Genomic DNA, 17,586 nt, shown 5'->3' on the forward strand with positions numbered 1-17,586 from the left:
CCTATCCCTAAACCCTAAAAATACCCCTGTACCCCAAAACCCAAACCTACCCCTGAACGCTATAAATCCCCCTGTACATAAAAAAAACCTACCCCTGAACCCTAAAAATACCCCTGTACCCCAAAACCCAAACCTAGCCCTGAACCCTAAAAATACCCCTGTACCCCAAAACCCAAACCTACCCCTGCACCCTAAAATACCCATGTACCCAAAACCCAAACCTAGCTCTGAACCCTTAAAATACCCCTGTACCCCAAAACCCAAACCTACCCCTGAACCCTAAAAATACCACTGTACCCCAAAACTCAAACCTAGCCTTGAACCATAAAAATAACCCTGTACCCCAAAACCCAAACCTACCCCTGAACCCTAAAATACCCCTGTACTCCAAAACCCAAACCTAGCCCTGAACCCTAAAAATACTCCTATACCCCAAAATCCAAACCTAGCCCTGAACCATAAAAATACCCCTGTACCCCAAAACCCATACCTAACCCTAAACCCTAAAACTACCCCTGTACCCCATAACCCAAAACTATATCTGAACCCTTAAAATACCCAAACACCCCAAAACATATGCCTCAGTACCCCAAAACATATACCCCTATACCTGTGGTTCCCAAACTGTGCGCCGCGGCGCCCTGGTGCGCCGTAATGAGGTGCCAGGGGCTCCTCGCACACTAGGGTGACCAACCGTCCTTAAATTCTGTCATTCTTGCCATCACAGGGAGCAGTGCTGCTCCCCTGTGAGAGGCCTCACCCCTGCTGCTGGAGGCGCCTCACACTCCTTCAGGAGCACGAGAGCAGCCCCTCCCGCCCATTGTCATTCAGTATGCCGCTGATTGCCATTACTGAATGTCAATGGGGCAGTCTGGTGGTGTGACACCATGTGGCAGCCTCCTCCTGCCTCAGTGTACAGAAGGGCATTCTGTACGATAAAAAGTAAAACGCCCATGCTTCAACTTAGAAAACACTTCATTCAAAGAAGCCTGTAAAATAAGTTTCAAAGAACAGGTTATCGTTCTCTCACTGTCCTGTCATTGTAGAACTGAATTATTTTCAATATTGTATTCAACAAAGCCATGGTTGCTCCTTTTTTTTTTTTAAGGAACTAGCAACCATTGACAAAGCCAATAGTCCTGACTTGTTGAGGTATAATGATACTTACTGTATAATATATCTGGATGCAATGACAGAGACAACATAATACCAGTGAGGCGGAACACTATGCTAAGAGCAGATTTTTAGCCTAGGTGTTTAACCTGCGCTCTCAATTACGTCAAACACCCCCTTTGAAGAGTCCCCCCAGTTGTTTTACACAGATTAAAGCCCTGGAAACAACACCATGTTACAGTAACCTCACATCCTGGCACTGTGCATCATGCATGACTCATGCCTTCTGCGTTTTCAGTCTGCCTATGTGCAGGGGCATAGTGAACTCTCCACCACCCGACCCCTTGCTGTAGTTCATTCTTGATGGGACTCTTATGCCTGCAACTCTGGATGGATGGATGAGTGAAAGGGCAGCTGATGGGTGAGTGAATTGGTGGATGGGTGTGTGAAAGGATGAATGGGTGGATGAATGAAAGGGTAGATGATGGGCAAGTGAATGGGTGGATCGATGACTTGATAAGTGAAATGGTGAATGGATGGATGAGTGAAAGGGTGGATGCAAGGATTGATGAGTTAATGAGAGGGGGTAGATGGACAAAAGGATGGATAGATGAGTGAAGTGAAAGGGTGGATGGATGAGAGAACGGATGGCTGGATGAGTGAACGGATGGTTGGATGAGTGAAACAATGGATGAGTAATAGGATCAATGGATGGATTCATGAATGGATGAATAAATGGGTGGGTAGATGGATGGATAAGTGAAAGGGGGATGGAGAGAGAAAAAAAGGACGGATAACTGAAAGGGTGAATGGGTGGAAGGATAAATGACTGGGTAAATGGATGAGTAAGTGAATGGGTGGATGGATGAGTAAGTGAATGAATGGCTGGGTGGAAGAGTGGATGCATGGATGATTGTACAGATGGATGGGGTGAAAGGGTGGGTAGATGAATAATGGATGGATGAGTGAAAGGGTGGATGGAAGGATGGATGAGTGAAATGATGGACGGAAGGATATACGGTGGATAGGTGTGCAAATGGTTGAATATGTTTGGATATAGATGGGCACACAGATGGAAGGACAGACCTTTTTAGTGTAAAAATAAGGCTGGGGATACTGATTACGACAGACCAAACTCAATGCTCCATTTTCTCAGAGCAGGTCTCAGTACCAAAAGGTACTGAAAGCAGCAGCTGGCATAAATAAGGGTTTGGGACCAGGCACTCTGTTGGGGAAAAAAACGAGGGATTGGGATGCAGCCAAAGTGATTGCCAGATGATGAGATTAATAATTCAAGCATTCCAACCAATATAATACCTTCATTGCGTCCCAAATACTTTAACCACATGGCTGCTGGGCGTTTCCCCCCCCCTGTGCTGGAAAATGCCATTTTAGTGGCACCATGACGAGCTCAGCTCGTCATCAGCACACGACACCCGTGGGTGATGACGAGCTGAGCTCGTCATCAGCATCGAAAGGGTTAAGGAAGATAACAGGAGGTACACACCACCCACCCACCCACCGGTAAAAAAATGGTGGGGAGCCACGGCCAACTGCTGATTAGGTCAGGGGAGCCACAGGTCAAAAAAGTTTGGGAACCACTACCCTATACCCATACTTACCTTATCCAAACATTAAAAAAAAAACATGCTTTCACCATTCATGAATTTCGTTTTAAATGTATGCATGGTAAAAGCATATAAAATGTAATGCCATGCGTTATAAAGGCATTGCGGAGTCATGGTACTTTCGTAATGAAAGTATGCGGAGTGATGGTATGCGGAAAGAAAGTTGCGGAATAATGGGTGTTTACCCTCCCCCGGTAAGTACATTGGTGGCACGGCAGCCCACATCTCCAGCAACATACTCATATTATTTCACCACCCATTTGAAAAATGCACAGGTCTCTCTCATTGATGGCCAGCACCGACATACACTTAGAGACACACCTCCCGCCCCAAGTTCTAGAATTGCGAACTTTAGAGCTGGGGAGCTACGTTCGAATCTCGGCATCAGCTCAACATCCTGTGATTCCAGGCAAATCGCTTTGTCTCCCCATGCCTACCACAAATGAATGTGTTCTTCTGTAATGTAAATTGTGCTCATTCCATGTTGTCGAGTTCACGCTATATAATATTGCACGGAAAATAAAGTAGGGAAACTCGATTTCACACACTACTGAACGCGCACTCTTAAGTGCATCAGCAGTGCACTGTGAATCTGAGCGTTTCACACGCCTGTCAAAGATAAGAAATGCTATCAAAACGAAATCCTACAAAACAATATACTACTGGCCGGCAGCAATTCATACCCGGACAACGTCGGGACGGGCTGCTTGTTGTTTGATAAACTAAATGATTTCAGTTGTTTTGCTTTTCTGCTTAAAACATTTAGTGGCCTTCCAGGCTGATGTTGAATTTGTGCAAGATCTAAAGGTTGATCCAATGGTGGTAGGGTGGCCAGGATGTATCATTGGCATAGGGTACGACGTCAAAGCCAAATGAGTTAACAAGTGGGGAAGAGAACACAGAACCCTGCGGAACCCCACCTGTGGTCTGAGTAACTGAGGATCGAACGTGGGATCCAAGGACTACTTGAGACTTATCACTGAGAAATAGGCAAGCCAATGGCAGGTCTGCATTCAAATGCCAAGCTCGGGAAGCCTGGCAGTCAGAGTGGAATGAGACACTCTATCAAAGGCAGCTGGCAAGTCCAGTAAGAACAAGCCTGCACTGCTACCAAAATATGTGATTTTTCTGAGTTTGCAAAACCCCTTAATAGAACTGTTTCCTTGCTGTAGGTGGCATAAATCAGTTTGAGAATGGACCTTAAGATCATGATTGCCTAAATAATTTTCAAGTTGGACATTAACATATATTATAGAAGTGTATTGGAGGAGTGAAATAGGACTACAATTACTAAGGATGTTTGGGTCGGCAGTGGGTCCCTTAAGAAAGGTGATGACCACTGTCTGTTTCCAGGTTAGGTGGACGGTGGTGGAGTCAAGGCAGAGGTTGCATTGCTTCACCAAGGTGGTACCATTACCAGTAGAGGATAGAGTAAGGATATGAGGGGGACACTGGTACTGACCTCTTAGACCTAAATATTAGCCACATTACCATAGAAATTACTAAAGGTTGTTGGAAGGAAACTTTTGCAACAATGTTTGACTTAATTAACCAAAGAGTTGTTGCAAAATATTGTTTTTGTTTTTTCTTGGTATTGCAAATATCATGCTAGACTGAAAAAGCACTTCACGAAAGTGCTATATATGTAATCCGACCCCGGTTTGTTTCAATGTGAATACTATTTCTAGGTGAATACTTTTCCTAATATACAGAATGCAGTAGAAGTGAAGTAGTATTTTCTGTCTTTCTGTCCGGCAGTTGAGATACAAACCAAACAGCGGGAGTGCTAAAAATGCTTGATTAGTTTCTTCTTTAACAAGTTTAAGATTCCTGATTCGTCATGCCATCAGCCATGGGCAATGCAGTAATATTTTACTTTTCAAACCTCAACTGGTTGGCAATATTTAAGAAAACAAAAAAAGAACACTTCCCTGGAAACATTAAACATTCATGCCAAGCTACTTTAGCCTGCAATTTACGAGCATGGAATATTGGACTGATTTATATAATGGGCTATTCTTAATGTCAAAAGCAGCTGAATCATGTAAGCCGGCAAATGTTGAAAAGGAAAAAAAGCAAGAAAAAAGTTTTGCATCTCAGGTGGGAAAGCTGCCAGTAAGACAGCTCAGAGAACTGTGCACTTTCTGTTAAGATCTATGTGTGATCAGCAAACTGTACGGCTGAAACCTGGAAAAGTTGCCTGAGGTCGGAAAGCGAGTATGAATTTAGGGGCATATTCTCAAGGACTTATCGCCGAGTTATCGAGGCTGACGCCATGAGCAGCGTTGCCTGCGATCCTCTACGCCTGCTACACCCCAGGCTGCTGGTCCCCAGACCCGTCTTGGCTGCCCCTGCGCACCCAGGCCTCACTGCTCACCTGCTGACACCGGTGTGTGTCAAAGAAGACCCACCATGTGCCGGTGCAAGCTCCAAGCCCGAGGCCCGTGACCTTGGCAGCCTCCTAAGACCATCGCTGGCCTCTGCGATGCAGGCCTGCCGTACTCCTTTCCCGTTGACGTACTCCACCACTGCCTCTGTCCTCCACTGCGGTCCAGTAGATCACACATTTGGAACTAAGTCTTGATTTATTTATGGCAGAGTTTATATCATTGTACGCAAGGAGTGGAGTAAGAGGAAGATGCAGTTTAGTCCGGAGGAAAAAAAGGATCATCGTTACAGAGGTGATAGAATACTACCAACAACTGCTCTGGTGCTACTAACTCTGTGTTTCGCAAGCCAACGACACGTGGCTGTGTGCCCCTGCTGAGTGCTGCCTCCGGCATACACTGCGGCCATGTAGGTCACACGTTTGGAACTGAGAGTTGATTTATTCATGGCAGAGTTCACATCATTGTACAGGCCTCATCGCAGACTGCATCCCCTTTCAGCCCTAGTGCCGCTGACTCTGTGCCCCAAAATTCATGGACACTATCTGTTTGAACTTCGGTGGCATCTGAGTCTATGGCCTCGGGGTTGTCTTCATCATCATGTAGCTGATAATGACTTGGTGGTAAAAATTAACCTGTAGGATTCCACGCCTCCATTTGCTTGTTTCTGCCCTCTGCATCATGCCCTGGAGGAACACCTCCCACTGTCCCCCGAAACACTCTGCGACATTCTCCTTGGTTATCAACGAGAACCCGTTCAACTCATATGGCCCTACCTCAGTGCACCGCAAGTCACCGTCCTGTGGCGGTGTGGCTGTGCCGGTCGCAGAGCATCTGGGGCCACTAACTCTGTGCAGCTCAAGTCATGGACCCTTTCTGTTTGAACTTTAAACTTCTGATTGTCTGAACACTGTTGGAGTTGTTGCCAGCACCAACCACCCCATAAGGAGTGGCTTACACTACCCAACGCCCATCCAGCACAGGCGTCACTGGACATGTGACCTGGCAATAAAAGGGGCCGGGCGCATGTGCCCGTAGCAAGTTCCACTATCTATCTAACTGTGTCTGTGTGGTTATTATGTATGCAGGAGGGCCACGGGCCCTTCCCCATTACATTGTGCTGTGGACAGTGGACGCAACCATGTCACCTCAGGCAGTGGGGTAGACCTGGGCCATGTAGCTGTGTCGCACCCCCCTGTAAGCGTAAGCGGAGTGGACTGGCGTACGACAGTCCAGTGTAGGAGTTTAGTTCATCAACCCGGGGCTCTTTTGTGGTTACGTTTTGCCCTAGCAAAGGTAGTAACTAACGTGTGTGTCTCTATTGTAGTGTCGGCGCCACCCGTCCCGCAATGGACAATGTTGCAATGTAGCATGTCCCCGGAGTGCGGACTCAGCCGAAGGAGTAAATGAAGGAGCGCAAGCCCGCTCGGGGTCCGGGATCATTCATGCCAACCGTTGTGAGTGTCGCTATTACCGTAGCATGAGCCAAAGGCCTACCCTCAGCCGCATGGCGAGTTCAGCCAGATATGGACTCTGCATCTGTGTTCTCCCTATCCTTACCATAGGCCTACACACATGTGACCGCCCACTTCAATGCACAACATCACATTGTCATTGTCAGGCTTGTGGACATGCATAGACAGGCATGACAATGGTGTGCCGTAGGAGTGCAAGTGATGCAACCGTGCAGCACACACTAGTAAATGGGCTCAGGGGGAGGGAGGAGCAGCAGTGAGGCTACGTAATGCACATTGATGCCGCTCATTTGCTACCAGCAGTATATGTCAAACAGGAATCACTCAGTCACACGTATCAACCACCAATGAACCAGTGAGCCTACCAACACATCATGCAGAACAAACTATTGACTCATGTCTCTCTGCACTGTCACAGGTGACCAAGGATATGCACTCTGCCCTTGGACGATGACACCCCTCCGAGCCCCGAACACACAGGCCCAGAGGCAGTACAATTAGGGGTGGGCGGCCAGCTACGCTCCGTGCCGCCTACTCCGCATTTTGCGGAGCGGGCGTAGCCAGGCGGCACTACGCACCCTCCGCAGACGGAGCGTAGCTGGCCGCCACCCGCCTCCCTCCCGCCCTCCCTAAATACTTTAAATTAAAGGAGACAAATAATTTAAAATGCACTTACCTTGCCCGCCGCTGCCCGCCGCGTCCCCGTGGCTCGCTATCTTCCGTCTTCCGTCTTCTTTATTAATGCGCATGCGCGGACGGCCGCGCATGCGCATTTTCTCATGAGAAATGCGCATGCGCGGCCGCCCGCGCATGCGCATTAATAAAGAAGACGGAAGACGGAAGATAGCGAGCCCCGGGGACGTGGCGGGCAGCGGCGGGCAAGGTAAGTGCATTTTAAATTATTTGTCCCCTTTAATTTAAAGTATTTAGGGAGGGCGGGAGGGAGGCGGGTGGCGGGGCTGGCGGCCAGTGGTGTTTGTGGAGTGGGGCTACGCGGAGTGCGGAGGTGGGCATAGTTTCTCGCCCACTTCGCGTAGCTCCGCGAAGCCCCACTCCGCCAACTCCACCCAGGGTTAAGTACAATGCGGCTCAAAAACCAACCAGGAGCATTGCAGAATGCACATTTGGCGTGCTGAAATCATGCTTCACGTGCCTGGACATCACAAGTGGAAGGCTCCTGTACAGCCCAGACATCGTGTGCAAGGTGATCGTTGCATGTTGTGTGTTGCACAACATATGTCTATGCACCAATGCCCCATGGATGCAAGTGCCAGATGCACCAGACGATGATGAGAAAGATGAGGCAGTGGGACCACACCCCACTGCAGCCTTAGCAGGAATAGCCCGTAGGAACACCATCATTGACAATTTCATCACATGAGCACATCACATTGTTACAAACCTTAGCAATCATGGGACAGTACAAAATGCCACTAAAAAAAGAAGGGGGCCCCTGAATAAAGGATAAAGGTAGAGAAAAAAAGGGGAAATCAGCAAGCTACTCAAAAAGAGAAATTCTCTACCTGTATTAATTATTAATGTGCATTGTGTCACGTTACTGCAAATATTCTGAATATCTGGTCAAGTGACATGGACACACCAAAATAGACAGATCAGATCTATCAAAATTATTTTATGTATTTGCAAATTCATGAATGAAAACTTTAAATAAGTGAAAACGTAATCAAATTAAGGCACATCCCACATCACACTCACTCAATCATCCAAACATCCAGTTACATACACATACATACTCATACGTCCTGGAACTCAAGTATCCATTCATACAAAATTAACAATTGTAAACGACAGACAGGTGGACCAAAACCTTCATAGACATCAATATTTGCTGCATATAAACATTCAGAATTTCTTTAATTTTGTAGGAATGGATCCTTAATTTGCAGGACGCATTTTTTAGGCGTTGCTTTAATTTTAACTCGGTCATTTGACGCTGTATCGTTTGACTATTGCATGGTACCGCCGTGTTGAGAATTCCACATTAACACAGCGTTATTTTCCCGCGATGGACTGCAATGTTGAAAGTTGCATCAAGATATTTTTGCGATAATTATCACACGGTCTTCAGAATATCCCCCTTAGTTTGTAGAAAAAATAAAGTCCTCTGTAAAGTTCTTTGGATCGGTGATTATTATTATTAATCAGAACATTCCCTGTCTGTGACGCTGCAAATGCCATTTAAATAAGGCCTGTTAGGAGTCTATGAGTCCACAGTGGATTTCATAGCTGCCACCCTTAGTCAGTGGTGGCATTTTAACCAACATCCATTTGACTATTGGAACTTTCACTTTTAAGTATTGCATGGCTTTAGTAAATCCCAGCATGCAAAGCAGAGTTGACCTGAAAGACGGAATTTGACTAACAGTGTCCCATATGATGTTTGTGTCCTTGGCAGCTGTGATGTATGTGCTTATTGTAGAGTCAAAGGGTGTTGATTCGGGTATGCTCTTGGAGTCAGTAGAGTGCTGCCACAGTAGGAGTGACAGAAACTGTTTTGTAGGCTTTGTTGTATTATTCAGAACTACTGGCAGGCAGTATATTTGCTGTTTTGACAGGTAGACGAAGGCAGTGGAGTTGCAATTTGTGCTCAGAGTGGCTCCCAGTACTGCTGATTTGGTTTCTATGACAATGAAGACCTTTGATATCAATGAGGACCGTGTGGGTACTGATTGCTCCATGTTATTCAAACAGTTCTGCCATTTTAGCTTGCAAGACTTAGCGTGCTCGGATTTTTTTAGCCTTTACTTAATGACGCTCAACACTGAAACTAAAAGTCGCACAAGGGTGGGACTGATTGTAGCGTCACAGGACACGGGCCATTTGCAACACGTCCCACGACCTGGAGAATTGTAATTTATTAGGGAGGTCGGCTCAAACTAGACCGAAGACCCACTACACATGCAAATATCCCTCTCGTATCTTATAAGACAGACCAAAGGGACCATGGCTGCACAAGAAGCTTTCCATCCGTTTTCGGGATGTCTGCCTGCATGGAGTTCTATAGGACACACTGACAGAATATGAAAAGTTAAACAAAAATTCCAAGGATTCTTAGGACTGTTGGTTACAAAACTAGGACGGCCGAACCTTCACCATCATGACAAGTGACCAGCAGTCATCTATGACAAGGCACTGTCAAGTTAACTTTATTGGAACAACCTAGAGAACACAGTGTCTCAAAATATGCAGCTCAAGTTACTCTAGAAATATTTTCAAGGTCTTGTGTCAGAGTGATAAAGTAAAATCCAAAGCAGCTGTGCACAAAAGGAACAGTGTGCATACAGTCTGTATATCTGCTAAAGATGTGTATTACTTATATTTTCCACAGCCGAAAGAGGGTCAAACAGATGTCTGCACCTTCTGAGCTTGAGGGAAACCTTCTGCACACTTGCATCACCACCACCTATGAAGAAACACGTATCCCCTCCTACCCCCGTAAGAGAAATACATCTACTCCATAGCAGGAGTGTGTAGTTGTTGGATGTCAGTGAGAGCAAGCAGAGCTTTCATGTGGCTTCTACATACAGCCACACTCTAACCTCATGCATTAAGAGCTGAAAACAAAGCATCAACCTTTAATTGGGAAGCTGGGTTTGAGTCAATCAATCTGACTGTGTCATTTGAGTGGGGCTCTTGTAAAATACTCCATTACCCTTGAGTACCAAATTATAATTTGTTGCTATTATCTTAATTATAATCCTTCCATTAGCGCTAAGAGCAGAGCCCTCTTCTGACTTTCAGGAACCGACGAACAGCCCAACTCTTCCATATGTACCTGAAAGGCCATATGTCAAACTGATTCGATGGAGGCACAGGCACTCTTTCAGTTTACTGAAGCTGTTACTTGCACTTTGAATTGCAGTTGTTGTAAAACACATTTCAAGGAGCAGGTGCACCACACGAGACAGGCTACTGCTGAGCACAGAAAGATAGGGGATTCTGTACGAATGAGGCGTCCCCTGCTTTAGACTTGTTCTCTTCCCCTAAGCCTCCATCATCATTACAGAAACAAGCATTTACAATGCAATGGTTTCGCCTTTGGAAAAGTTTAAGCTATCGGCATTGTAAATGACAATTTTTTTATTTATGTGTTGGTTTTGAAAACCGATAAATAAATGGCCTTGTCATTTACGATGCCAATAGCCTAATCTCTCGCAAATGCGAGACCTATTGCATTTGCACCCACACGCACACACACAGAGAGCCACACACACACACACAGCCACCCACACTATTCCAGCCCCTCAAAACTAAAAGAAAGACTGATTTAAGTGCAAGTGTTGACAATTAGGTGCAGATGGTTAGCACCAGCAACCACTGGCTCAAATTAAGCACTGCCTGGGTCTGAAGCACGTGGTGGTGTAACACAGTAGGCAGTCAAGTATGGTGTACATAATCATACTGAAGATTGACTCCTATCGTGATCTGTTCCAGCGTAGCTACCTGAGGCAGTGACAGGGAGGGAGCTACTGTGGATTTGTATTCAAGTAATACAATGATGTACTGTCCACTGCACTCACCCGGGGCTTCCAAAGACAACGCCCTGCACAAATGAACACCAAATATTTGTAACTTTTATATTGTAGGACTCCTCCGCTGTTTTAAGGAGATAGCCAGAGAAATCAACTCAAAGAATGGTAGTGCTTGAGTCATGAAACAAAAGAGATGTTTGCTTTGTGATTTTCTTATGAACATAAAATATTAAGTTTGCTCCACAGATATTACATTTTGAGAAAATGATTACTTATTTATTTTTTGTTGTAATATGTATTGCAAGCTTGCCCTTACGGAATTAGAACGCTTAAAGTTACAAACGTTTAAAGCAGCAGAGTATTAAATGATTTGCTCAGAATCAAAGGAAGTTGAGCTGCGGGCGGGATTCGAACCTTGTTCCTGAGTCAGCAGCTTTCTTTGGCCGCTAGGCCACCTTTCCTCCCTTCGAATACAGTGACTGTGTGCATACTGTCACCTACCTTGTTATAATTGATTAAACAATGTTTTAATAAATTACAAATATCAATCACAGTGCAGAAAGGCAAAAGGTGGAGAAAAGAATGACAACACGCATCGCCTGGGGTTAAATGTATAACGTTAGAGTCGCAGGCAGACTGACTTCCCAGGTTGTACTATTAACCCACTGTCAGTTCCACAGAATGTCATTCTACCGCAAAAAAATGAGAAGTAGGTCAGTACATCTTAAAGTAACATGTTTGAAATAACCTGATCTTTCGTGCAGCATTTCTATGGCGGATTTCAAACAGTGACAGGGGTGGCGAGCTGCCAAAGTTCACAAGTTAAACAGGCCCCAGAACGGCAGCGTGATCTCTGAAGCCTAAAACGCCTTGAATACTGCACGACTTTTCAGCACCCTGCAAATGAGTCCAATTATGATATCAATACCAGCCTTCTTTCCGAGGGGGATGAAAGAACCGCAAATCCCAGCAGACGCCTATATTCTGCAGCTAGGGATGATGTCATCTACAACAAGTCGGGCACACGGACAGCGGGGGGGGGAGCGGACAGCGGGGGGGGCGGGAACGGACAGCGGGAGGGGGGGGGCGGGAAGGCAAGGAAAAAAACAAGCACTCACCTGGACTTCCTACGGCGGCAGTCGGCCGCGGAATGGGAAAAACAAACGTGGACGACCCCAAAAAAAAAACCCCGCCCACGGCCGCGATGACGATCGGAGAGGGAAGAAATCACGGGAACGCCCACGAATCTGGTCCGGCCATGACGGACAGATCTCTGTTCCAATGGCTAGCCTCCATTTATGGAGCTAGCCAATGGAACAGAGGGGCGGATTCCAAGCCACACTCTTTCTAACATTAGATTTCGCCTGCGCCGAAAAGCTGCGCAGAGCGCAGCCTTCGGCGAGGAGAAACCTAAAAAGGGGGCTCAGACAGTACAGTGTGAGAACAGAAAGGAGAGAGAAAGGGGGAAAGACATAAAACGTAGATCAAGAAATAAAGACACAACCGTGAGAGAGAGATTTCATCGAGCACTGCCGTCTCACAGAAATTAAGAACCCGAAGGGCTTGTAAGGCAAAGGTTATTTTTAGTTAGCCAATTAAAGCAGCAATATTGTTATGATTGCCCATTTCTCGCAGGACAGAGGATGTGGTGTAATGGCCAGAACTGCTGGGGAGCTAGGTTTGAGTCTTGGGTCCACTCAATATCCTGTACAAGCATGCTTGAAATGCATGATAACACAAAAAGTTTAAATCAAAGACATCAGCCAAACAAAGAAACATGCAGGCTACAAGTACGCTTCAAATGTGTGCAGGCAGGGAGAGTTTAGGTAAATGTAAACAAAATACGTGGTGCAGAGGAAACCCAGTGAAGGATGTTCCATCCACCAAAGTGGATGAGAATGAGTTCTTAGGCCCCGGGACACTGATAAGAGAAACACATAGAGAACAACAGGAAACAGCATGCTAAAAGCAATAGAAATGGAGGAAAGCTAAGTGGCAAGGACACGAACCAATGAAAAGCAAGGGCGAGATGTTATCCCCTTTTAAGATTTATATTAATGCAAAGATTTCACAAGCGCTGTCGAGGTGAAACGTAAGAAAGGAAGATAAATGGGACTTTATTTAAGCTAAAAAGATAATGCAGTCAAATTTCGACACAACCATGGAAAGACACTATTTTTACTACCATTACAAAGCACATAGTGAGTAGATTGAAAACATTGAGGATGTAAATTAGTATGTGTTCTTTTAAAGAAATGCATAAAATGATTCGGAATCAGGTTGTGATGTGCACAACTTGCGACAAGTTTCAAGAAATACGTTTGTGTCATAGACAGGTTACCTTCGTTACGGTAGTATTCACCATAAAAAGTATAGTGATCCTCCCAGGGTGTGAAGCGCTTACGCAAAACAGATGTTAAGTTATGTTATATTATGCTATGTTATGTTATCTCATGTGTATTTATAAAGCACACAACTCACCTGAGAGGGTATCCTGGGGCTGAAGCAGGGACTGTATGAGCTGAACCAGGGAAACGCTAGGTGAAGAGCCAGTTCTTCAGTATCTTAAGCAATTCAAGAACTGAGGAGACGACTCTGATGTGCAGGGATAGGTCTGTTAGGCATCAGGCTTCATGCATCATGTCTAAACTACATCTCCCAGAATGCTAAGAGGGAGATGTTGGTTGTGAGCTGCCCCAAACTGCTTTTGGATTGGTCAGGTGACTGGGAGGTTCTTAAGCCTTCAGCTGCTGTGTCTCAGAGATTGGCTTTCCTCCGTTTGAACCTTGCCCTGCCCCTTGTTTGGATTACCTGTTTTAACTCCTGTTCCTGGATATTCACTGGAGTTTCTGCTGGTGCTGGTGCTTCGGAAAATGTATTCCTTCTTTGTATTTCCCTGAGCGCGAGGACCCGCTTCTATTCACAGCTGTGCTTTTCCCTGAGTGCAGACTTCGCTTCAATTCATACCAATCTACAGTGCGAGGACGCACTGCAATCCTTATCGTAGCGTTTTTCTTGTTTTGGGAAGCGCAGCCATTTCACTTTCATTCAACACCAGGATGTGTTGATTTCCCATCACGGTGCCGTCTCCAGTTCAGGACGCGCTACTTTCCCCCATCTTTTTTGCCTTCCCAGAAGCGCATGAAGCACTGAGTAAGCCTCATTATTTCATGTCCTTTTTGATGGCAATAAAGTTCTGTTGGAGCGTCGGAGCGCTCAAAATCATCTGACTTTTACCGCAAATCCAGTTTTACACTAGTTCCAGGAACTGGTGGTGTTTATTTCACGAGTTCATGAATTTATTTATTTATTTATTTATTTATACGATTTGTAGAGCGCATACGTTTGCCCTTGGGCGTCTTGGCGCTAAGATTACTAAAAGGATCTCTGAGTAATGGCAGCGTTTAGGCGGAAGATTCATTACTGGTTGAATAACCAAGTCTTCACCAGCTTCCTAAACTGGAGGAGAGACTGTGCCGATCTGATAGTCAGCGGAAGCGAATTCCAGAGTCTGGCTGCAGACACTGTAAAGCGCTTGTCTTGCACCTTGGAGAATGGGCAGACGTATGCCCTAGGATTATTTTAATTTTTTATGAAGCTGAATGAGTGAAAGACTACCCCCCAGCCTTTCCACTTTTCAGTTAATCAAGAGATTTGCTTCTGGGACATTTACGAATCGTCTTCTGAGACAACAACCAGTCTTGAACCAAGTTAGTGTGGGATAGTACACAACCTAACCCTTGTTTACGCCTTGACTGTGCTGTATAATCCCAAGACATTAGTTTCTTTGGTTAATTGTGTCTTTCTATTTATTGGACGTTTTTATGTAGGGCTCCCATGTATAATTGGACTGGACCTTCTCCCAACCGGTTGCGTTTGGGTATTTTCTGATTGTCCCCCTTGGTCTCTTCATTTTCTGGAGATATTTGCGTTCTTCTAGTGAGTTTTGCTTGGCACTGGGGAGGCTGTATCTCTGGCGAAGGGAGGGGCTCCCTCTTCGCTCCTGGGGAACGGGTACTTCTGCCTGGGAAATCAGTCTCTGCCTGACAAGGTCATTCTAGACTTTAGGAGCGACGTAAGAGAAGGCATCACACCCAAATCTGGTTCTGCGAATGCAGAGTGTGTGGGAGTAGTAGTCCAGCTGAGCAAAGGTTTATGGTTGGTTTGTAGAAGTTATTGACTTGATGGGGCCAATGTTGTGTAAGACTTTGTATGTGTGCATGAGGAATTTGGAGAGTTCTCGTTTGTGGATTGCAAGCCAGTGGAGCTCTTTGAGGTGCAGGGTGATGTGAGTATGGGGTGAGAGGTGGACAATAAGCCTGGTAAGTTGAGTTTTGTATGGGCAGAAGTCTTCTGGTTAGTTGAGTGTTGACTTCAACATAGAGAGTTTTGCTGTAGTCCAGCTTGCTGGTTATGAGGGATTGGGTGATGGTTCTGTGAGTTTTGATGGGGAGCCATGTGAAGATCTTCTTGAGCATCTTGAGTGTTTGGAAGCAGGAGACAGAGACTGCGTTCAGTTGGCCGGTCTTTGTGAGTTGACTGTCAATTACTATTCTGAGGCTGTTTGCGTGGTTTGCAAGGAAGGGTGTGGGACTGAATTCAGCAAGCCACGAAGTAGAGTCCAAAAGCGAGGTGTCTTTTCTGAAGATTACTACTTCCATGATGTCTGTGTTGAGCTTGAAGCAGTTGATTTTCATCTATCTGGGGACTTCTGTCATACAGGCGGAGAAAGTGGTACAGTAGGTGTTTGGCATCTTGTCGGAGAGGGAGAGCATGAGATGAGTGTCATGTTATTCCATGGGTGCAGATGACGCTGTCATGTAGGTGTTAAACAGAGTGGGGCTGAGTGAGTATCCTTGTGGACCTCCACAGATGGGTTGACAGCCTCCAAGGTGAAGGGGCCAGGCTGACCGACTAGGTGTGGGCCTGTCAGGAAGGAGCAAATCCAAGAAAGTTCAGAATCTTGGATGCAAGTTTCATGCAGTCATTGAATACTGATGGGGTGGGAGGTGCTGTTGAAGGTTGAGGAAATATCCAGTAGGATAAGAGCTGTTGTGCCACCTGTGTTCATTATCATCTAGATGTCATCAGTGATTGGGACGAGGGTGATCCACATACTGAGGTCAACAGGATTCTCCAACATAGTTATTAAACTTAGCCTTGTACTAGTAAAAATGTCAAACAGAAAGAGGAAATGCAGGGCAAGATGTGGAGCTACATTTTATATCAGCTCCAGCAAAGCATGTCCTACCATACCTAAAAATGTGCAAAGGGTGCCGAAAGAGGCGATTTTCTCAAAGTGTGCAAGAGATCTCAGAAGAAAAGAGTGTACACCTTTAAGGCACAAGAAGAAACATTGGGAGATTTTGAACTGTTGCAAAACTTGGTATTATTAGTGGCAATTATAGGAACTGGTGAGGCTGAGAATCAGCCAAAGTGGAATATAAAAGTGAATAGAAATGAGTAGGAGGTCCTTTCCAACTAAGGGTTCAAAAATACCTTATTTCCCCCCAAAAAATGTAATAAGAAAGATCCCTTGAAATGAAGCTGATTAATACCTGGGGCATATAGAGAATACAGAATCAAGTTGAAAGGCGTGTCCAATGGCTGGCTGACATTTAAAGAGAGAAACAAGGGTACATGTTGTTGACTACAATGTGAACATCCAAGAATTATTGAAGCAGCAAAAACATAAGGTGTACACTAATCCCTGCAAACCACCTTAAATGTTCAGTATTCAGTAATTGTCTTGAAGAACAATGCTAAATCTATCAAGCAGAAGGTGAGGAATGTACTTCTGTAGGCCTGCACTGGAGTGTAGAGAATGCTAGAGGAATAGCTTAAGAATGGTTGTCACCTGATATCATTGCCAAGAGAAAGAGGCCTGATCAGACTTTGCATTGACCTATGCCAACTCTGTTGAAATGTGGTGGTTAATTGTCAACCGTGGCCATTGATTAATGAGATGGTGAGGACTTTGCCCCAAGCTAAGATCTTTATCACCCTGGATTCTGGTTCAGCCTACACCCAAATCCTTCTGCATGAAGACTCCAGAAGGTAAATGGGTGTTAATCACTTCACATGGGACAACAAGTTTTGCAGAATGTTGTTTAGTCTCAGTTCTGCTTTAGCAGTTTTCCAACGCTTGCTTAACAAACTGTTGGACAGAAAGTGTGGAGTAGGAGCGTTCTAGGACAAGGTGCTGGTTTAGAATGAAACATTTGATCAACATGTTTCAATGTTAAAGCAGGCATTACGAAGAAGCTAAGACAGTGGGTTAACATTCCAAAAGGGAAAATGCTACTTTTTTTATCCAGTGTTGAATATTTGGGACGTGTCATTGGAGAAAATCGTATACATCCAAAACAATCTTTAGCTACAGCTATTTCTAAGTCAGGCATACCCAGCAACAATGATGTATTGGCATCCTTTTTGGGCAGAAGTAATTTCTGCACAATGTGTTGTAAAAAATATTTGCGGAGAAAATGTA

Source organism: Lissotriton vulgaris, chromosome 7 (assembly GCF_964263255.1).
Source record: "Lissotriton vulgaris chromosome 7, aLisVul1.2, whole genome shotgun sequence".
Taxonomy (NCBI): domain Eukaryota; kingdom Metazoa; phylum Chordata; class Amphibia; order Caudata; family Salamandridae; genus Lissotriton; species Lissotriton vulgaris.